At 42.6% G+C, this 24451-nt stretch overlaps 1 long non-coding RNA gene across 1 annotated transcript; it reads right to left on the bottom strand.

Moving 5' to 3' along the window:
• Positions 1-733: 733 nt before the first annotated feature.
• LOC140727311 (uncharacterized) lies at positions 734-1739 on the bottom strand. Its single transcript, XR_012098822.1, has 2 exons — positions 1570-1739; positions 734-986 (listed from the first exon to the last, which is right to left on the bottom strand). It is a non-coding gene; the product is annotated as an uncharacterized lncRNA (long non-coding RNA).
• Positions 1740-24451: the final 22712 nt, after the last annotated feature.

Raw genomic sequence — 24451 nt, forward strand, 5'->3', positions numbered from 1 at the left:
TGATATGACAGAGTCAGCCAAAGCAAAATTATTTAAAGCATTTTTTGCTCACTTCTATCTCATCTTTTATTTATTCTTCCCATTCCCTCTTCCATAATCTTCTCATTGTTATCGCCTGTCTTTCTCCCTTTTTTTCCACTCTCTAAACTGATCCAATTATCTCCCAACCTTCTAACACCACTTGCCCTAGAAATTGAACTTAGTCTTCAGTACCCATGTTCAAAGCCATAGGAGATTAATTAGTGTAATTAACATTATGGAAATTCACTCAAGTACATTAAGTCTGAATTACAATTCAAAAATGTATAGAACATAACCCATTTAGAAATTAAAATCTGTATATATAATTGTATAATTTCAGTGACATAATTTTTTTTGTGTGTGAATAATAGAGTTTATCGCCAGAGAAAATGAACTACTGTTATTATAAACTGCAGTTGCTTCTACAGTAATGGATGATTTACATAATTTAATTGTATATAACTGGGATTGAACCATCACCACTAAATTCTTGATGTTACTGGTTGAGCAGGTCAACATTGGGTGCTGATCAGAATCATGAAGATGACCAAGAATTCCAGAAATCAATCTTTTTGTTACTGCTATTAAAAAATCTGAGCTCCAGCCAAGTCCAAATATGGATAACCAGTAATAGTCATAGAGTTAGACAGCATGGAAGTAAGTATTCAGACCTACCATATCTATGTCAGTCATTGACCACCATAGTCATTGATGCCACAAAAGTCCAGTCTTTATTCTCCACTCATTCCCATCAACCTTCTCAGATGCTATCAAATTCCGAGCATTAGGGTACACAATAAGAACAATTTGCAGTAGCCAGCTGACATAATAGCCTGCACATCATTGGGATGTGGCGGGAAACTGGAGCAATAGTTCGCTAGCTCCATTTAATATCAGAGGATGTATACAATATGCAACCTGAAATTCTTGGTCTTCACAGACATCCACAGAAAGAGAAGAGTACCCTAGAGAATGAATAACAGTAAAAATATTAGAATCCCAAAGTGCCCTTCCCCCCCCACACACACACACACACTAGCAGCAATAAAGCATCACCACCTCCCCCCCCCCCCCCCAACTCACTTCAGCAAAAAAAATCACTGGAAGAAATTCACATGATCGAAAGAACAGCATGAAAACTCAACACAGGCAAGCAGCAGCGTAAAAGATGGAACTTGGGTCAATAGAGAAGCAGGGCAATGGCTCTCCAGCTGTACTCTTACACCACTCCTCTAAACCAAATAATGACAACTCTTATATTTAGCTTTTATCAATATACCCACATTGAAAATCAAAAAAACTAAAATTTCGTACTGTGGCGCTACATCATCAATTGCCCTTCATTCAGCCATTCCAGGAAACACAATCTTAAATGTCTCCAATTTCCCTGGATTTGTGCAATCTACCCTTCTGACTATTGGCAAGCTTGGACAGTGTAAAGTTCTGATTTTGCCAGCTGACAACTTCTGAAAACATCTTACTGGGTTGCAGGCTCAGAATCCTCACAGAGTTTGAAGGTGTAAAAAAGGGTTATAAAAATTTACCAACCTTTCTGCAGGGGAACCTGCTTTAAACACCATGCCGTACATAAATGATAATTGTACAGCTGCAGGGAAGAAAAGTAAATTACATGGATTTTAATTTCTAATGTCACTTTTCAATTTTAAAAGGTTTTGTAAGTGATTAGCTTTAAAGAATTAATTATTCTTGAAATGTTTTCTCGGAGATTCATCAAGAGGTTGTCTTTTATGTGCTTCTGAGGAAAGAGCAAAGCTCGGTCAGCCTATCAATAATTTCCAGAGGTGTGTTGTAGCTTGGCTTTGCACCAGTCCATCCATGAATCTCCTTCTCTTCAAAGGCTGAGGGTTTTGTTGCTCACCTCACAAAATGGAGTGTGTGTGTGTGTGTATGAGTGTGAGTGTGATTGAGTGTGAGTATGTGTGTGTATCAGTTAAGTAAAATAAGAACTATAAAGGAACACGAGTAGTGAGCTGGTCACAATCTGCAAACGCAGGCCTAAATTTTAATCCCTGAATAATTCAGAATTTATAATCTATTCTTCTGATGCTACTTTAAATCCTTTATTTCCCTGTTTACGTTTGCACTATCTGAAAACTTCAGTTTTCACATGGCACCTGGTGTGGAATCACTTAACAAATTTATTGGCACCTTTTCGCACTAACACTTGTTACAGATAATGAATTAATTGCTTCATTAAATGTAGAAATGTGCTTTTCAAGTGTGATCAAATTGTAATTTTAAATGTACGAGGATTGAAAGCCTGTGAAGATCAAGTTGCCCCCTAAACAGTACATTATCCCTGGCAAACAAATGGTTTGTAAATCTTTATGGTGATGAAATCTGTAGATTACTCACAGTAAATGTGCATCTTTATACATTTTTGATTACATCTCACAATTACACATGCGCTGGATAATATTGTTCAGAGGTGACTCCATTTATTCTGTATCCAACAAACTATGCAGCTGGCCCATTTAACAGTCACAGTAATTTTCCACAAGAGCCCAGCTATCTGCTATTAATTATTCATTGTTGTTACAAATCCTTTTCATTAAAGTAGGAAGGTAATTAAAAAAATCTAACAAGATTACTAACTTTATTTGAGATAATTTTTCTTGAAAATAAGTTTTGTGATTTTTGCACTCCACAGGAGAGCATCTTGTAAGTGAATTCTGACGGGGTTCAGTATGTACTCCTGCGGCTCAAACTCTCTTTTTGGAGTTATAAATTATTAAACTTTTGAGCTTGACAATGAGAATATAATTATTGTAAACTATAATTAAAATGCATTGCTTTTTGTATGTTGGTTAAGTAAAATGGGCTATTATAAATACATATACAGTCATCTGACTTCAACAGATGTTTGTTTCATCTACGTTTAATGTTTATTGTCTCTCAGGTCATGTGATTCTGATTCTGACTAATGGTGTCTGTGCGATGCTCATACTGCGTTTCATTTTCTGTGTTTATAATGCATTTACTCTTATCATTCAAAATTTACTGAGTCTGATTTAATTAATATGCTTTGCTACTTTTGTTTGCATTTAAATCTATATTGTATCCTGGAGATTTGTCAAGTCTTTCACTTTCTCCTCTGTGAAATTGCCTTTTCTCATTCAAAGATCAAGAAATGTACTTCTTGACACATATCAGTTTCTGCAGTCTCCATTTTATGATCACTTCCTCACAATAGCACCTTCCTTTGCTTTCAGAGATTGTCTTCGTGCTACACTGTAAAATATGCTTGTCTCCAATTCTCTTTTAGCTTTTGGCAACACCTTCCATAATTTGCTTCACTCTAGAACGTTTGCTAGGATGGAAAATAAAATGTGTTCCATTAGACTTTAAAGAGCAAAATACTACTCCACCAATTCTCTGTCTTTCTCGAAATAGCTTTTTTTTCTTATCATCCACTCCTCCAATTGTGTATATTCACTCAGCGGAACATCAGAAATTTCAAGAGCGACAAAAGGCTGTTCAACCCATCAATACTTAATGTTTCGCTACCATAAGCCTGCCAGTGCAGAATCCAACTGCAATTTGAAGTGATTGACTCAATTACTTGCTCCGAACACCTATGATTTCAGTAAAAAATCTCCTCCCATTCTCTCCTTAAGATTTTCTCCTGATTTAGTGTGTTGATTCCACATACTATTTTCCGTTTTATAATTCATTGACAATTAAATAAATTAAATTGCCTCTTCACGGCCTATTTGATTTAACATTATCAGAGTACCAAAGTAGGACATTTCATCCTCTATGCCTCAGGAGATCTCTGTTAGCGCTTTTTGAGACGTCCTCCTTCCTCATTCTTTCATATCATTCTTCATATTTTATTTTGCTTTGTACTGTTTGTCCAAATCCATTGAAAGTTACTTTTGAGTTTACTTTTGTCACCTTTCAGGCAATTAATGTTAGAATAAAACAACACATGGATAATTTTATAAATGCTAAATATCATTTGCTATTTGCACTGGCTTTTTCATCTGATCCTAAGGTTAATTTTTCTTCTCCTGCCTCTTTGCCTTGCAGTTAGTAACACAGTCACGATTGGCAAAACAATCCTATGACTTTGAGTAAGTTCTTTTCATCATTTTTATGCCTTATGTAAATTTGTACAGTTCAGCAACATATTGAGAGTTATGTGATGTGAACTACTGCATTCCTTTCTTTATCTCTGTAACATGTACATATGTCACATGTGATATTGGTCCACAGACAATAATTATTCCTTTCTTGTCTCTTTAAGAATTGTGACCAAATGTCCTCAAGTGTTGCAATGGGATTTCAAAAAGAAATCTGTGCTAGAAAAGGGTTGAAAGAAATCAATCATGAGGATATTGGCTGTCACCAATAACTGTTTCATGAGCAACATACCTTTTTCTGATAGTTTAAATTACCACTTACTTCCAGTGTCTAGTGAGTGAATGAGGGAGGAATGAGACAAACTTCATTTCCTGGGTGACCTGTGTACCACATCCCAGGCACTTTAGTTTAAGCTTCTTCTAGTTCTGTACTGAGACGTAAATTGGAAATTACACATTTATGAACAATTGTAACCTTTGGCTTTTTTCAGTCAATAACATTTTGTGCTTTATATACCATATAATGAAGTCTCTTAGTCATGGCACACTCAATAGCTATTTATTGCTCCGTAGCTACTTCTAAGTAGTCATTCAAATAATAACTGTGACCTTAAGTTCGATTGACTTAAAACTGCATTATGAAGTTAGTAACTAAAGCATTAGGAGAAATATCAACTCCCTCCACTTACCTTAAACCATGAGGAACAGAAGGTAAAATTCAGTGGTATGCAGCCCATTCTTCAACAGACTCAATAATTAATCTATTCTAAAATGAATTCCATCCAAAATCTCACTCCATTAGTGTCAACTTATTTCAGTTCAGATGTAATCCAGATGCAATGACAGTGCAACTCTCACACTGAAACTTCTTATTGAGCCACAAAAAGTAACAAATGATTTGATCTTTTGCAGAAATTCAATCTTTTACATTGACGCCATAGTGATTTTCTTTCTTCACTTTAGTAAAGCTTGTCTATACTCAGGAAGAGAAGTGTTTCTGACATCTCTGTGTAAGTTAATTACTGATAAGGAACAGATAATATGTTTATGTTGTGATGGAGAGATGTCTTCTCAAGTCAAATGCAACAGCAGCATATGAATCGTGAGCATTGCTTATCAAATGCAGTTCAGTGGGTAGCCCCATGGTCTACATACTCAATCGTTGTGCCTTCATGTCCTTACCAGATTCCTCAGCATTAAAATCTAGATTACTGATCCAGTGCCTTGCTGTGAGAGTCTGCATTGTCGGAGAGGCCATCTTTCTGGTGGGATATTAAATCAAGCCCCTATAAAGCCTTTATTGAAATGGCTAACACAAGAGGGCACAGTTTTAAGGTGCTTGGAGGTAGGTACAGAGGAGATGTCAGGGGTAAATTTTTTTACGCAGAGAGTGGTGAGTACGTGGAATGGGCTGCCGGCGACAGTGGTGGAGGCAGATACAATAGGGTCTTTTAAAAAAAATTTGGATAGGTACATGGAGCTTAGAAAAATAGAGGGCTATGGGTAACCCTAGGTAATTTCTGAAGTACGTACATGTTCAGCACAGCATTGTGGGCCGAAGGGCCTGTATTGTGCTGTAAGCTTTCTATGTTTCTAAAGGTTTTGCATGTGAACATAAAGAATCCCACAATGTTACTTCAGTAAAGAATAGGAGAGTTATTCTCAGACATTACCTACAAAGATGTTATCTTGCTGCTGTGAAGTTGTGTTTGTGAGAGCTTGTTTTCTGCAAACCATTTGCTGCTGGGTTTCTGAAAACGCAACAGTGACTATACTGAAAAGCATTTTGGGATGGTATGAAAGAAGCTTTATAAAAGTGTCTTCACTACTAATATTAGTGCTACTTTAAAGTGATTTCTGCCAAGATTTCCAGTATAAAATGGTGACATGATTCTCTGGATTGGCTCACCATGAAGATTAAAACATTATGACAGAAGTATGAAGTACATTGAAAGCATCATTTTGAGAATTTCTGGTGTCTGGCTTAACTCTGCCATGGTCAAATCCAAGCTCAGCTGCAAAAGGATGAGTGTTGGGCATGGGGCGAGCAACCCCACTGCATAAAAACCCAGTGCTACATAAACATCAACAAAAGCTTCAAAGACCTCCTCCTTGGGAGAGGAAGAATACAACAAGAAGATAGGCTACACCTGGGGGCACTTGAAAGACTGCCTTTATTCCATGCTAATAGTCCATGCCTTTATTCTTTCTGCCAAAGTGCATGACCATGCACTCTCCTACATTATCTTCTATCTGTTGCACTTATTTACCCATTCTCCCAATCTAAGTCCTTCTAAAAACACCCTGTTTCCTCAACACTACCTGCCCCTCCAACTACCTTCATTTCATCCTCAAACTTGGCTACAAAGGCATCAATTTCTTCATCTAAATCATTGATATACAACTTGAAAAGAAGTGTCCCAACATCAGCCCCTGCAGAACACCACTAGTCACTGGCAGTCAACCAGACAAGGCCCCCTTTATTCCCACTCTTTGCCTCCTGCCAGTCAGCCAATCTTCTATCCAAGCTAGTACCTCCCCTGTAATACCACAGGTTCTTACTTTGTAAACAGCCTCTTGTACATCACCTTGTCAAAGGCCTTCTGGAAATCCAAATAAATAACACGCACTGACTCTCTCTCCTTTCTCTATTTCAGAATCAGGATCAGGGTTAATACCACCGGCATATGTCATGAAATTTGTTAGCTTTGCAGTAGTAGTACAATGTAATACATAATAATAGAGAATTTAAAAATATGAATTACAGTAGCAATATGCATACATTAAATAGTTAAATTAGTGCAAGACTAGAAATAAAAAAGTAGTGAGGTCATATTCATGGGTTCAATGTCCATTCAGAAATTGGATGACAGAAGGGAAGAAGCCATTCCTGAGTCATTGGGCATGTTCCTTCAGGCTTTCGTACCTCCTTCCTGATGGTAGCGATGAGAATAAGGAACCGCCTGGATGATCGGTGTCCTTAATGACGAGTGCTGCCTTTTTTGACGTATCGCTCCTTGATTATGTTCTGGATACTGTGAAGGCTAGTGCACATGATGGAGCTGACTAAGTTTACAACTCTCTGCAGGGTATATTGATCCTGTGCAGTAGCTCCCCACCCATCATACCAGATGGTGATGCAGACAGCTGAAATACTTTCCACGATATCTCTGTAGAAATTTGTGAATGCCTTTGGTAACATATCAAATCTCCTCAAACTCCTAATGAAATATAGCCACTGTTGTGCCTTCTTTGTAGCTACTTCAATATGTTGAGTCCAGGATCCTACCCTGTTAGTTCCAAAAGATTTGTCAGGAAAGATTCCCACTTTAGAAAACCATGTTGACTTTGGCCTATTTTATCATGTGCCTCCAAGTACCTCGAAACCTCATTCTTAATAATGGCCGCCAACATCTTCCCAGCCACTCAAGCCAAGCTAACTGACCTATAATTCCTTTCTTCTACCTCCCTCCCTTAAAGATTGGAGTGACATTTGCATTTATTCAATCTTCAGGAACCATTCCAGAATCTAGTGATTCTTGAAAGAACAATACTAATGCCAGCACAATTTCTTCAGCTACCTGCTTCAGAACCCTGAGGTGTATTCCATCTGGTCCAGGTGTTTTATCTACCTTCAGGCTTTCCAGCTTCCCAACCTCCTCCTCCTCCTCAGTAAATGCAACTTCTGCCTCAAGACTCACATTTCTAGCTTACTGCTAGTGCCTTCCACAGTGAAGACTGATGTAAAATACTTAATAAGTTCATCTGCTATTTCTTCGTCCCCCTTTACTACCACTCCAGCATCATTTTTCAGTGGTTTGATGTCCATTGTCACCTCTCTTTTGCTTTTTATATATCCAGAAAAAAACACTTTTGTGTAGCTGGTACCATTCTTCCAGATTACATTGCTCCATTAATTTGGCCTGTCTCATACCTCTTGCCCCTCCAGAAAAGATTGCACGTTAAGGGAATGTATGATGTCCTCAAAGTCCTTTGGAGGAACAGCACAGTGATGTGGTAACTTTTGATAAATGGCAAAATATATCAAAACATTTTAAAGGAAGCTGAGTTTTTTGATACTGAACTACCCAAGGGGAATTTTATGGCAGATATTCAAAAGTTGCTCAAAAACGTAGATTAGAATGAGCATCTTAAAGGTTAGAGGGGCACTGTGTTTTTCAGTGGGAGTTGGAGATTTGGGTCTTAGGCAGTCGCTTCAGAGACTGTAAATAAAAGTGGTGATACTCAAGCAATTAGAGCTCAGGAGGTGCCAACAGTTCAGGGAGCTGAAGAGGAGGAGAAGAATATAGAGAAAGGAAAAAGCATTGTAACACTTACCCAACAGGCTGGTATATGTCTAGGGGAAAAAGAGATCCAGCCACTCACCAACCCACCTCCCGTACACGCAGGTGCTGTGAGAATCACGTTTATGCCTCGCGCCCGCCAACAGTATCAAACCCACAACAAATACCGTTATGAAATACACTTTAAAGAGTTTACAAAAATTAAAAGAGTATTAGGCAATACAATATATATATATATATATATATATATTTATATATAAGAAAAAAAACAAAAGGCGCCAACTTATCAAAGTTCAGTCAGTTTAGTGCACATCGGTGGAGCTCATCCAGCGAACCATTCGACTCCTCGGTGGTCGTCCTCCCGAAACTCCCACTTCAGACTCCCCGGTGGTCGTCCGAGCGCACGTCCTCCTTCCTCGGCGTCTCCCTCCGGACTCCCCTCACACCCCAAGCCCGCGCAACCCCTCCCCCAAGTTCCCAGCCTCACAAAACACAATAACATTCCCCATTGATTTACAAATGAATACAATTACCATATCAGCCATTTTAAAGCGAAACAATGGCAAGAGAACTTTTAACAGACAAAGAAGCATTCCTACTCGTAACAAACCAAAGAAGCCCTTTTTAGTAACATACACAGGACATTGTACATTCTCTCCCCACCAGCAAATGTCATGCCCTCATGGCATTACTAGAGTTCCCCAAAGCTTCTTGCAACACACAAAACTCCACCCAGGTACAGAAAGCAGCGACATAACTACCCAGAGCAGTAGAAATCACACTCGGTTCTCCGGGTACCACATATGTCAACCGCTCTGGGGGGCGCCTAATCCTCTGAGATCTCCATACCCCTTCTGCCCCCCTGGGCTCCCTCTCCACCTGCGAACCCACTGTCTCGGACACCCCAGGTCTTCCTGACAGACCCTCACCCCCTTCCTCACGGGGGTCCTCCCTCACCTGAGATCTCTCCGGCTCACACTTGGGTTCCACCCTCTCTCCCACCACTGTTGGCTGCCTCTCCATCTGACCCTCAAGACCTTCCCTCCTCTCACCCAATTCAGTATGGGAAGGGCCAGGAGCCTCCTCTCCTGGTACTGGAGCACCAGCGAATGGGAACAGGGGCCACTCATCTGAGTCGTCCTCTTCCGAATCAGTAGCCATTTCCGGGTGAGGGACCCGTCCCCGCTCTTCAGCAGCGGTCTCTTCCCTTTCTCTGCGCCCTCGCAGAATCCTTGTACTGGGCATAACCTCCCATTCTGGCTCCGTATCCACCTGCACCGCTTGGCCCAGCGGCAGCAGGTGATTCCGATGGAGTACCTTGATAGGCCCTTTCCCATCCTCAGGTTTCACCCGGTAAACTGGCAGGTTCGGCATCTGGCTCTCTATTACATAGGGGCTGGCCGCCCATTGGTCTGCCAACTTGTGCTTACCAGGGAGTCCCAAATTCCGTAAAAGGACCCGGTCGCCCGGCAATAATTGAACAAACTTCACCTTTCGATCATACCACATCTTATTCCTCTGATTTTGTTTGGTAGCTGCCGCCTCGGCCAACTCGTACGCTCTCTGTAACTCCCTCTTCATGTCGGACACATACTTCAGATGGGACTTCCCGGGTAATTCACCCACTTCACCCCCAAAACACAAGTCAATGGGCAACCTCGCTTCCCGCCCGAACATCAGATAATAGGGCGAATATCCTGTAGCATCATTGCGAGTACAATTGTAACAGTGAACCAATTGTCCAATATGACAACTCCACCTGCTTTTCTGCCCAATCTCCAGCGTCCCGAGCATATCCAACAGGGTCCGGTTGAACCTCTCTGGCTGCGGATCTCCCTGTGGGTGATAAGGGGTAGTCCTGGATTTCTCAACCCCAAGCATAGTCAGTAATTCATGGATAAGGCGGCTCTCAAAGTCCCGCCCCTGATCGCTATGGATTCACCTGGGAAGGCCGTAATGAACAAAATACTTCTCCCATAACACCTTCGCCACTGTCGTCGCCTTCTGATCCTTAGTGGGAAATGCCTGAGCATAGCGAGTGTAATGATCGGTGATGACTAAGACATTCGCGGTGTTGCTGGTGTCAGGCTCAATCGACAGAAAATCCATACATACCAGGTCCAGAGGTCCCGCACTCTGCAAGTGCGACAGTGGAGCCGCCAACGCGGGCAGGGTCTTCCTCCGGATGCAACGACTGCAGCCCCTACAGTATTCTTCGACTTCCCCCCTCATCCGGGGCCAGTAGAACCAGTCTTTGAGTAATCCATAGGTCTTTTCCACCCCCAAGTGTCCAGAATCATTATGTAGGGCCTGGAGTACAGCCTGCCGATACTCCTCTGGCAGGACCAGTTGCCAACAGTGGGGTTGGTCCGGAGGTGCCGTTACCCGGTACAAGATTTTGTTCTTTAACTTCAACCGAGACCACTCCTTCAACAACAGGGGCATGAATGGGTGTTTCGCCTTCTCAGCCAACGCCCCATCCCCCCTCTCGACCGCTCTCCACACTGTGCCAATGCCCGGGTCATTTTGCTGAGCAGCTGCCACTTCCCCCGGACTCAGTTCCGGCAACTGTTTAGTCCGCAGTGCGGTCAGGTCACAGTAAGCTAGGGGTATGGCGTCGTCAGAACCTCCCAAATGGTCCACGGCTCGTTCCAGCCTCCCTCTTCCCTCGGCCTTCACGATGATAGCAAACTGGCACATCGCCTTCACTCCAGGGGCAGGGACACTCTCCCACTCCTCATCCCTCTCCTGTTCCCCCGGCTCCCGACGAGACAAAGCATCCGCATCGACATTCTTGCTTCCGGGCCGGTACCTCAGGCTGAAATCATATACCGACAAGGCTGCCAGCCACCGATGTCCTGTGGCATCCTGCTTTGCCGAAGTCAAAATATAAGTGAGCGGATTGTTATCCGTTCGCACCTCAAACTTGGCTCCGTACAGGTAATCGCCCAACTTGTCCACCACCGCCCACTTCAGCGCCAGGAACTCCAACTTGTGAGTGGGATAGTTACTCTCCGATGGCGACAAGCTTCGGCTGACAAAGGCTACCGGCCTCAATGCTTTGCCATGCTCCTGGTACAGAACAGCCCCGAGACCCTCTCGACTGGCATCCGTGTGCAGCACATATGGCTTCTGGGGATCGGCAAAAGCCAACACCGGGGCCTGGGTCCCTTTTCAAAGATCGGAATGCCTCTTCACATTGATCATCCCATCTCGAGCCAAAAGGTTCCGCCGGGTTCCAGTATCCTCCAGCGTCCTGCCTCTGGTCCCCCGTCCTTTTCTTTCCCACCGGGGGATAGCCACACAACAGCTGAGTCAACGGGTGACACACTTTGGCGTATCCTTTCACAAATCGCCAGTAATACCCACAGAACCCCAAAAATGAGCGCAGAGCGCCCACTTTCTGGGGTCTCGGCCAGGTGGTCACGGCCTCTATCTTGGTTGGATCAGTAGCCACTCCCTCTCGCAAAATGATATGACCAACATAGCTAACCGACGACTTGCAGAACTGGCATTTGTCCAGGGAAAGCTTCAACCCTTCTTCATTAAGCCGGCCCAACACCTTCAACAGCCTCTCCTCATGTTCCTCCAAAGTCGATCCAAACACTATCAAATCATCCAGGTACACCAGCACCTCTAACAGATTCATATCCCCCACAGTTCTCTCCATGAGCCTCTAGAAGGTGGCTGGGGCTCCCGATATGCCTTGGGGCATTCGTTCGAACTGAAAGAACCCCAGCGGGCAGATAAAAGCGGTCTTCTCTTTATCGTCCGCACTCATTGGGATCTGGTAATACCCACTTCTTAAATCCAGCACACTGAACCACTTCGCACCGCTCAGGCAGGCCAGCGCATCCTCGACTCTTGGGACAGTATATTGATCAGGGACAGTTCGCCGATTCAACGTCCTGTAGTCAACACACATGCACACTCGCCCATTCTTCTTCCGCGCCACCACTATTGGGGACGCATAAGGACTTCGGGACTCAGCTATGATTCCGGCCTCCTTCAACTTGCACAAGTGCTGCCGCACGTCCTCAACATCTGCCGGAGCCAGCCGCCGGGATCTCTCTCAGAACGGGGTGTCCTCCATCACCCGGATGGTGTGGTGAGTGCTTTTGGAGCAGCCAACATCAAACTCGCCCCGAGAAAAAACAGCTTCTATCTTCAGCATCTTCTCCACTAGCCTGTGTTTCCACTCCGGCAACACAGGGGAATCCCCGAAGTTAAAGACTTCAGCGGTCAGCTCCCTTCGATGCTCCGATCCCTCCCCGTTAGGGGTCCTCACTGGTGCGCTAGACATTACCGTCACCGGGAACAGATGTGCCAGCGGCATTCCCCTCTTAAAGGTGATTTCTCTTGCCGTGGTGTTCCTGACACTTATAGCTATACGCCTCGCATGTACCACCCCTGGTCTCTGCACTTCGGGCCTCTCCAGAAAGTCTTCCCCCGCTTTCTCCTTACAAGCTCCCAGGAGCCGTCGCACAACGGGGGAATTAGTCCCCACCAGGAGGGCAGCACCACCAGTTTCCACCAGGTCAGGACACACCAACACCAACGTCTCAATAGCTTCGGACACTCCCACATCGCCCTCCGAGAACTCCAATCTCACCGATAGGTACCCATCGTACGGGTAGTCACCCTCGCTCCCACCCCAAATCTGCAGGGCGTCAAATGGGGTTACGGGCAAATGCTTTAGATATTGGTTGTAGAAAGACCGGTACAATAAGGTCACCTGCAATCCCGTATCCAGAACGGCTTTTGCGTAAACTCCCTCTATCCGTAGACCCACACTGGCACGGGGTCCTACCAGCCCATCTGGAATAGAGGGGTGGGCACCCGGTGGTCCCCTGGCTGATCTCTGGGAACGTGTTCCTCCAGAGGCTCCAGTCCGTTCCCTCACTGAGCCTCTCCTAAGTTTCCCGACACCTCCCCCTTCTTAGTCGCAGGGGGGCTTGTCCTCCACGGAACTCCTTGTCTCTCACAATCCCACCTAAAGTGTCCCTCCTCTCCACAGCTATAGCACACCCTCGGCCGCCCACAGTCCCGCCTGAAATGCCCCTCTTTCCCACAGTTAAAGCACACGCTGCCTGCCGCCCCTCCTCTCCCAGGACGACTCCCACTCCCAACCCACGGCACTGGTCGCCCCTGAGAGTGGGTACCTCCCCTGTCCCTCCCCTCCAGAGAGGATTCTCTACCCCTCGGTGGGTTGTCATTCCTCCACCCAGCCACCACTTCCTGTATCGCTGAGGATCGCTCCCGTAGGCCCGCGCCCCTTTTCCGCCCCAACGCTCTCTCTTCCTCCCGCACCTCTCTAATCAATTGCCCGAACGATGGAGGGGGGCCTTTCCTATAAGCCTGCCTAATAGTCCACGCCACCTTGTCCTCCTCCAGAGAGCCACTGAATAACTGACTCATCCTCACGCTAGCCACGTCAGACGCCTTCACTACCCCCCCGGCGCCGCAGCCCCGAGAGCATCCCCTCCATCCTAAATATGTACTCAGAGAGCTTGTCCCCTCTCCATTGTTCCAGGCATTGGAACTCTGCTAAAAGCAGCCAGGGTTCCCCTGACAACCCAAACGCTCCCTCCAAAACTTCTATACATTCCTCCACTGAGGCCCCAGACTTTTCAGCTTTCCACTCCCGAACTGTTTTGGCTGCTAAACCCCTCAAACTTCCCACCAATCACTGCCTCTTCTCCTCCTCCAAGCCTGGCCACTCCTCTAACATCAAGGACGTATGCTCGATCCAGGTCTCATAGTCCACCTCCCCGTCCGGAGTAGGCTTGGCTCCGGAGAACACCCCCAGCTTCAGTCATGGCCTCTTGGCCACTCCCACCAGGGAGTTAAGTGCGGCTGCCAGCTCCGAGGCTTCCCCCCTACCTGGGGGGCGGGGCCTAGTCACAATTCCCTCCTCCCTCTTCCCTTTGCTAGTGCCTGCCACCTCTCTGGGGTTTTCCTCTAGCTCTAGCTCCTCCTCCGATGTCTCCTCCGCCTCATCCTCGGAGAAGGGGTGGAGCCCCCACAGCCCCTCCTCCCCCGGTACACTGACCGTCGCTGGCAGTTCCAACATCCTGACGTCAGCACTCGTACTAACCAACACCCAGCTAGACTCCATCTCTTTACCACACCGTCTAGCTACCAATTCTACCTGCCCCATACCTTTCACCAAACTTAACCCCCGCACTACCGCGTCTCTCGAAACTCGAAAATCCACTCCACTCACTACGCATGCGTACTGTACCGGTACACCTTCAAATCAGCACCAGCGAACAATTTTCTCTCTCTCCATTTCCGCTCACTACCTGCGCGATTCCACAGCCCCCTGACAATCCAATCCCGGACGAGCCCCCACAAATGTAACACTTACCCAACAGGCTGGTATATGTCTAGGGGAAAAAGAGATCCAGCCACTCACCAACCCACCTCCCGTACACGCAGGTGCTGTGAGAATCGCGTTTATGCCTCGCGCCCGCCAACAGTATCAAACCCACAACAAATACCGTTATGAAATACACTTCAAAGAGTTTACTAAAATTAAAAGAGTATTAGGCAATACAATATATATATATACAAGAAAAAAAACAAAAGGCGCCAACTTATCAAAGTTCAGTCCATTTAGTGCACATCGGTGGAGCTCATCCAGTGAATCATTCGACTCCTCGGTGGTCGTCCTCCCAAAACTCCCACTTCAGACTCCCCGGTGGTCGTCCGAGCGCACGTCCTCCTTCCTCGGCGTCTCCCTCCGGACTCCCCTCACACGTCCTGACAAGTGTGAGGACAAGTCCCCAAGTCCGCGCAACCCCTCCCCCAAGTTCCCAGCCTCACAAAACACAATAACATTCCCCATTGATTAACAAATGAATACAATTACCAGATCAGCCATTCTAAAGCGAAACAACGGCAAGAGAACTTTTAACAGACAAAGAAGCATTCCTACTCATAACAAACCAAAGAAGCCCTTTTTAGTAACATACACAGGACATTGTACAGCATAATCAAGGAAGGATTTGAAAAAAGATGGATTACAATTTTTAAATCAAATCTGTGCTTTACACCCAGGTTCAAGGAAATGTTGGCTCATTTCCATATACATTATATGGTTATATACATATATACAGTTAAATGACAATGAACTTGACTTCTGAATCAGGAAACTGCATTGTTCAGTAAACAGTGTGGTGTGAATGGGATTTGATATGAATAAGGAATGGACAGCAGAAAGCATTCAATTCTGCTATGTTTTGTAACTGCAAAACGTAATATTAATTTGAAGAAAAAGACAGGAGCCAAAGAGATGTGAGTCTTGGTTTGTGCTTTACTTTAGCAAGACGGCCACGTATCATGTGGTAGCATCATAACATTTGCAATTCACTTTTTTTTTTACATAGAACCAGTAATGACTTCTTTAAACAAAGAATGTTTAATCAATAATATTAAATACACAAAACTCCTCTCTGCTTAGCTATAAACTCCAACGTAAAAGAGAATGTACCTCAACTATATACACAGTATATTAGTGCGAGGTGCGATCCACTGTTTAGACAATTTAAACACTGGCCCAGAATAGACAAGAGCTAATTTTGCTTGCTCTCCGCAAAGTTCACTTCTCCCTCCAGGACACCGAAGACTTTTGTTGTTCTGTTATTTAGTCGATTTAAATGCCAACCCAGATAGACTGGGAAGACTGGGTGTCAGGGTCGGTGGCGTGAGCTGATTTTGCACACACTCCACAATTGTCACTCCTCTCTCCATAGTGCTGAGGCTATGGCTCCTGTGCACCATGCCCAATATGATGAACTGATGAGCAAAGCTTGGGCCTACTCCCAGCTGCTCTGATGTTCAGATCTGAGGACTCAGTTTGATTCGGAATGTCATTCACTTCAATTGTTTGCATGATTTGTTTTATTTTTCTTTCTCCTGCACATCAGATATTGGGCTTTAATTGGGCTCTTTCAGGTTTCTTGCTTTGTGGCTACCTGTAAGAAAGCAAATCTCAGGGTTGTATAGTTTATACATTCTTTGATAATAAACATTCTTTGAATCTTTGAATATACAGATATGTTCAGCATACTAAATTTTTAAATTGACCCATTCAGGCCTGAAGATTTAATCACTGTGAAGACTTTCTTACTCTTGTAGGATAATGTCTTTCCTGACAAGGTAGGTTGTTCTGCTTGCCAGGTGAGACTTACAGCTGTGAAAACAATCTCAGGTTCTGAGGACCCCTCCGTGGTGGTTGTAGGAGTTGACTCAGACTGCTGGAAGTGGTTCCGCTAGTGGTAGCCAACTTTCCTCTAACAATTGACTCTGGTCTCCTCAACTGATCATCGTGTTCCCTATAAATGATATCAGATGCAATCTGTGTAGGATAGTGTTCCAGTTCTGTACCTTAATCCATCAGCGTTTCCATGATAAGGCTGCCCTCTTGAATTAACTCTTCTGTAGATTGAAAATGGACACTCGTGGTTGATGATCAGTAATAAGGGTAAATTCTCTCCAATACAAGTTCTGGTTGAAAAATGTTACACCCAAAACCAGACTCAAGGGCTTTGTCAATCTGTACATAATTTATCTCTGCAGTGGTAAGGGAACATGACCTCACGCTACTTTGTCTATTGCCATTTCTTCCCACTCTGTCGTAATGAGTTCAAGTGGTGGAGCTCAATAACCTGTTTTGATAGGAACCTGTCATACTAATTGAGTAATCTTAATGTAACGCCCTGGTTAGATTATTACTGCTATGCTGTAGGTATTCCATTTTAGCAGTTCTGTGAGAGTAGTCTGTTCTACTTTCAGCATGTTTGGGTTTGAGATAAGATAAGAGGCTTTGTTGTTCAACTTAGGAATGTTGTGTCAGCCAATCAGGATGGTGGAATTGAGAGAAGGTTCTAGAGAATGCTGGGCTGAGAGGTTTTTGTGACAGACAATGGTGTGGGTCGAGGTCTTTTTGCCTGGAGCTGGGAGAAGACAGGAAGGAAAATGGCTGAGGATACTGTCCCTGTTGCACAAGGTGGTTTGTGTAGATGGATGGTTTCAAGGAGAAAAGGTCAATACTCCTGTGAGGAAGCCCATTTGTTAGAGATAGATTCAGAGACGGTGTATGCTTTCACACAGACCAAGGGTCCAGCAGGTGAGTTAAAGACAACTTTACGATGAACTCACGGTTACGTGCACGTTTGACTGTTTAATTATGATGGACCCTTTTGATTTTTTTTCTTTTCTTTAATATTGGTTTGGTTAAGTTAACAAAGAAAGTATAGTTATGAATAATTGTATGCAGTGTATGGTCTGTTATTTCCTGCCGCTGGACAATTGCATGGGTGCAGTGAGTTACACAGTATTCACATAAATCAGGGTTCGCATGGGTGAGACACATCTACCCTAGACCTACGGAGTCTGTAAAGGTGGTTTTCACATCACCGAGTCCAGTGGCTGTTAACAAGGGGCTAACAAGCCACATCTCTAAAGGCACCCAGTAAAAGGGGTTTCATTGAAAGAGTGCAACTGTGACATGTCCTTTGGCCTTGGGGCATCCACCACTGCTGAAATTTTCTCAGCACACTTGTATTATGCTTAAGCATCAATGATGTGACCACAGTAAGTGATGCTTGGTTGAAAGAATTCACACTTGTTCTGTCATGCGCTGATCCCATAATCCTTTAATCTTTTTAATGCCGTCTTGAGATTGTGGTGATGTTCCTTGTCATCCTAACCTGTAACAGTGATGCCATCCAGGTAACACTGAGAACCTGGGTAGCCATGAAGCACTTGGTACGTAGCTTTCTGCTGGAGTTCAGGTGCAGATTCTACTCCAAAAATAAGCATACGATAGTGATAAAGCCCTTTCTGAGTGTTTATGGGAGAACAACTTGGACTCTCCCTCCATCTGAGGTAGGCCTCAGCCAAGTCCACTACCAGAAAGTTTTGCAAAGATTTGTTAGGCAGAAGCTACTGATCTATTTTCAGTACTGGGTAGATTGTGACCTTAAAATCACCAATACTAACAGATGCATTCCTCTTGGCTATTGGGACCACAGATGTTGTCCACAGGCTCCTTCAGCTTCCATGCAATCTAATTCACTGGCTACCTTATCAATGATTGTATAAGGAACTGGACAGGCTTTGAAAAGCTTGGGTATGCCATTTTCATTTAACACTACTTTACCCTTAATATGTATGAGTTTCCCATTGCCATCTTTGAACGGTGCTCTGGCATCATCAGTACCTTTCTTAATTTGCCTTTGGTTGTCTCTATTGCAAGGGATGTCACATACAAATGGTAGGTGGGTCTCCCATCAAGCTGTGGTTGTCTCAGCCAATCACAGCCACACAATGCTGCCTCTGCTGCTTTTGCCACATTCAAGCCTAGATGTGGTTTTTTGGTTGTTGCATTTCAATGTGATGAATGTCATTCCCACAGGAGTTTTCTTTCCTCCAGAAAGAGTTTTTAAGTTAGATATCTGCAGACCTCAGTTCAATATCTTTGAAATGCCCTTTAATCTCTTTGTGGAATGACTGAAACAGCTGAGCCAGTGTCCAAGTCCATTTTAATCAATTTGCTATTCACCTATTTAGCTATTTAGTGTCACTTTCATCATTATCATATTTTTGGTCAATAGCATGCAGATTAGTACTCTTTTTACTTTATTCTTTATCCTTTTCTCTTCCTTGTTGAGTCCATTTATTTTTGTCTGCCCAACATGCTCTTCATGTCTCTCACTTTGTTGCATTTTCTGCAAGTTAAACCTTTAAAAATGCATTGGGCTGGTGTATGTGAGACCCTGCAACAATGGAATCACTATTTATTCAGCCAGGCTGGTTTCTGTTTAGATGTTGTAGTTTTGTTCACACTTATTTTCATTCCTGACTGCAATTGAATTACATCTGTGATTGCCGTTTCCATTGATACAGCAATTTCAACTGTGCTTCAGCTAAGAACCATTTTTAATGTTTCTTGTAAGATTCAAACTAAATAATCTCTCAATGCACCATTAAGCCCATCTGACAATGCTTAGACAACTTCTTCAATTCAGCCACATGTACAGAAATGAAGCCCCTTCCTTTTGATATCACTCATGAAACCTAAAACATTCTGCAATCAGCAATGGCTTCAGTTCCAAATGTTCCTACATTACTTTCACAATATCAGCAAGGCTCATTCCAGCTGTTTTGCTCAGAGAATTTAAATTTCTAAGCAGATTGAATGACTTTAAATCCAATGTGCATTAGTGTTTATATTTTAGAAATATTGACAAACACGTCAATATTTCCAATGTAGCCAGCCATTTCTGATTTTTTATGATTGTCACCCAATCATTATGAAACTTGAATCTTCTGTTTTCTGCCTTTTTAAACTCACTCTGCACATGCTGCAGTCTTTAATTGACTGTTTCTCATTGCACCTTTTTTTTTAAAATTTACCTCAGATGCTTCACTGCACTTCAACAGATCAGTAGTCATTTTGGGGCTTGTTTTTAAAAATCTCATTGCCACTGTTATATTTTGCAACTCCAAAGCAGAAAATTAATTTGAAGACAAAGACCAGAGCCCAAGACTTGCTTGTTAGTTCTTTACTTTAGTGTCATGGTGCATGCAGTTCACTTTTTTACATACAACCCATAATGAATCCTTGAAACAAAGAATGCTTAATCAACAACATACTTACAAGGTTACTCAAATATTACTGAAATATTAAATAGACAATAGCTTCAAGTCTACACAGAACAAAGGAGACAACAAACCAGCAATGTGCTATATTCAAATTTCAATCTCTTTCATACTACATGGAAGGAGGTTTTTCAGTTTATCTTGTTTATGCCAGCTCGTCGTAATACCATCAATCTTGTTCCCCATTTGTGCCTCACAACACAGTAGTCCTGGGTGCCACGGTAACAGTGGTTAGCACAACACTATTACAGCTTGCGGTGTTGGAGTTCAGAGTTCATGACTAACGTTATTTGCAGGAGTTTGTACATCCTCCCCGTAAACACTTAGGCTTAGTCCGGGTGCTCCGGTATCCTCCCACCTCCAAAGGTATATCGGTTGGTAGGTTAACTGGTCATTGTAAATTGTCCCATGATCAGGCTAGGGTTAATTAAGTAGATTGCCAGATGACATGGCTCGAAGATCCGGAAGGGTCTATTTTGCACTGTATCGCTAAATAAGCAAAGCCATTTGTTCTAATATTACAGTAGGCAGTCTCAAGGTAACAAGGGTGTAGATAACATCTTCAGCATCAGATAAGCTGAATTTGGTAAGGAGTTGTGCAACATTACAACAGTAAGTAGTGAAGGTGATGGGTGGACATGTACCTAAACCCCATCACTGACCAAGTAAGACACCAACTTTGGGAATTGTCTGATTCAGCCTCAGAGAACTGTTTGGTAGAGCAAAAGAAACAGTAGTTGGTAGAAAGGGTAGCTGAGAATGAAAATGAAGACTTCTGTCTTCATAGTACATAGTTGAAGAAAACTTCAGTTCATTTTGTACCAGATATCGTATAAATGATTTGATGATTTAGTTGCAGTGTTGTTAGAGGCAGTGGTGAAGTAGAGCTGAGCTTTAGCAGCATACAGGTGGAAATGAATGCTTTGGTTTATAAGGGCATTACCAAGAGGCACCAAATGGATGGCCAGAAGGTCAATTTAGGTGATTTTTAGTCAACTATGATTGGATAGATAGATGTATTTGATACTTTCTCCATTGAAATGCCAGACTTGCTGAATATCTCCAGCATTCTCTCTTTACTAAATATCCCCAATCTGTTTTTTGCAAGAGAGTGCAAGGGGAATGGCACAGACTTCTTCAGCTGAGACAGTGGAAAATCTTTGGGAAAAGGTAATGAATCAGCAAAGCAGCAAATGGAATGTTATCTGTGATTTTTACTAAGGGATATTTGGATACTTTAGTGGGGATGCAAACCTGATTGGAGGGATTCATTCACAGAGTCAGGACAGACTTAGGGGTGGGCAGTATGTTTTGAAAGCAGAATCAGATGAAGACAGTTGAGGCTCACGAATAGATTGTATGAACTAGAATTAAAATGAATGATTTGGAGCATTAATTATTGTTGTCTTATAAAATTACATTACGATACATCTACCTTGGTATATCTACCTTATAGCAGATGAATATTCATTCTTACTGACTGGATGCTGTTAATTGTTTCATAGTGATGCATTCAAAAATACCCAACTGCTAATTGGACAATGAAGCATGTGCAGTGACAAATGCAAATTTGTGGAGCTGTTTTTCAAACCTTTGTTGATCTGTTTAAAGGAAATTAAATCTGACCTGGATAGGAATAAAAGTCTTAATTTGTGTAATTATGTTAAAACATTCAAAATTTAAGACAGTAATAAATATAAATGCATTTTATAATATAGAATAAGTAAAATACTGCTAGTACAATCATACACTAATTTGTTATACTGCAAACTTATAAGATAAAGGTAATTAGGGAAGGAAGAAAAAAGATGAACAGTTAAAAATAATCCCAGCAATAAAAGTAGAGTTAATATGCATATTGAATATGCATATTTTATAACTAGGCAAATGTCTTTAAAGTAATAACTATGCTAAATCTTCCCCTTAGGAATATGGTCGCATTCACCACATCCACTTAACTGAATAGCAGTTTTTCATCACTATATAACCAAGAAGAAAGTGTAAATCCATATGTATTGTAAGAAAGCATCTTGGTTTAATACAGGAAACAGAAAAAGATATATGCATAAATTCATCAGATCTCTGAAAATCATCTCAGTGTTTCACATTCCATAAGATGTAACCACATTAGCTTTTGTTGTTAAGCAAAAATGCTGATATTTTACAAACACGGGTTCCCAAAAATTGCAAAGTAGTAAGCTGATCTAGATAGCTCAAAGGCTTCATACAGCATAGAAAAAGACCAATTTTCCTTTGATTTCCATACTGTGATTAAGCTTGTCTTGTTTTGCATATTGCCTGTTTGTCAGTCTTAGTTTGTGAGTAGTTTTCCTTTGATTCTGTTGTATTTTTCTTTTCTATCGTGATTGCCTACAAGAAAATACATCTCAAGGTAATATGGTGATAGATATATACATTGATAATAAATTGACTGAACATTTGTACTTTTGACCATCTTGAGAATGTTTTGCACTTCTCATGTGGAGAGAGAAGAGACTCAGTGTTTCAGATTTGCAGCGATCAGACCTGAAATACACAAGATCAAGAATTTCATAGATTAGGCAAAATAGGAACAGAACCTGAGGGAGACTGAATAAGGGAAGTGACGATTTAATTGTTCCTCAAGCTTGATCACATGCTCAAATAAAATGACAGCGCTGATTGTTATATTTTATAACTCCAAAACTAATCTAAAGAAAAACTCGAGAGCCAGGAATAAACCTGTCTACTTTGTTTTACTTTCGTGAAACACCTACATATAATGTGGTGGCATATGCCATTCACATACTTCTTACATAGAACCTGTAATGAATCATGTAAACAAACAAGAATGCTTAATCAAACAATACATTTACAATATCATTCAAATATTACTGAAATATTAAATACACAACACAGATGCTCCCCCACCCCGTGTTTAGTCTTCATTTCTAACATATTTGAAGGAAAGAACTGCAGGCAATGTAAGAGGATGAGATACAACAATCATCTCAGATTTGTTATGCCATGAAAGGTGCTCACTGGATCCCTCAAGTCCATGCCAGCTTTATGTAAAATCAATCTAACTACTTCTGTCCCATTGATCCCTCCACACACATCTGAAAACACTTTCCTATCAAATACGTACTCACCCCTTTCCCAGGTGATAAGGTGTGCATGGTGTGAAGGAAAATGTATGAAAAAGGTGAAAGAATATTTGCCTTTTTGCTACCAAGCATTTCCTATAATGGTAGACAGGAGCCTTTTTGAAGTGCTTGCAAACCAAGAAGCTCATTCAAATTTCAGACAGTCTTCATGTTTCATTATCAAATTTCCAGCTTCAGAGCTAAAATTTTACTGTTTCATCACTAATAAATGTGACATTTTACTGGCAAAAGCACCATTATTTTTTTCTCATTTGTTTCTTTTATTGGTGACAACAGCTTTGAATTGTGGTAGGCCATAAGAAATAGGAGCAGGGGTCAGCCACCCGGCCTGTCGAGCCTGCTCCACCATTCAATAAATCATGGCTGATCTGACCATGAGCTCATCTCCACCCACCTGCCTTTTCCCCAAAACCCTTAATTCCCCTATTATGCAAAAATCTATCCAAACTGGTCTTGAATTTATTTGCTGAGGTAGACTCGACCATTTCATTGGGCAGAGAATGCCACAGATTCACCACAGGGAAAAATAGTTCCTCTATCTCCATTCCTAAATTACTCGCCCAAAACCTTGAGAATATTCCCTAGTTCTAGTCTCACCTACCAGTGGAAACAACTTTCCCGCCTCTATCTTATCCATCCCTTTCATAATTTTATGTTTCTATAAGATCTCCTCTCCGTTTTCCGCATTCCAGCAAGTCACAGATGACTCGATCTCTCTTCATGTTCTAAACCCCCCCCCCCCCCACCCCATTCTGGAATAACCTGGTGAACTTCCTCTGTACCACCTCCAAGGCCAGTAATCCTTCCTCAAGTAAGGAGACCAGAACTGCACACAGTACTCCAGGTGCAGCCTCACCAGTACCCTGTACAGTTGCAGCATAACCTCCCTGCTCTTAAATTCAATTCCTCTAGCAATGAAAGCTGACATCTTATTTGCCATCTTGATGGCCTGTTGCACCTGCAAACCAACCTTTGGTGATTCATGCACAAGCACTCCCTAGTCCCTTGGCAAAGCAGCATGCTGCAATTTTTTACCATTCAAATAATCTGCTTTCATTTTTCCTTCCAAAGTGGATGACCTCACATTTACCAATATTGTACTCCATCTGCCAGATCCTTGCCCTCTCACTTAACCTATCTATATCTCTCTGCAGACTATCTTCTGCATAATTTGTTTTTCCACTCAATTTAGTATCAGCAAACT

This window comes from Hemitrygon akajei, chromosome 5 (assembly GCF_048418815.1).
Source record: "Hemitrygon akajei chromosome 5, sHemAka1.3, whole genome shotgun sequence".
NCBI lineage: Eukaryota > Metazoa > Chordata > Chondrichthyes > Myliobatiformes > Dasyatidae > Hemitrygon > Hemitrygon akajei.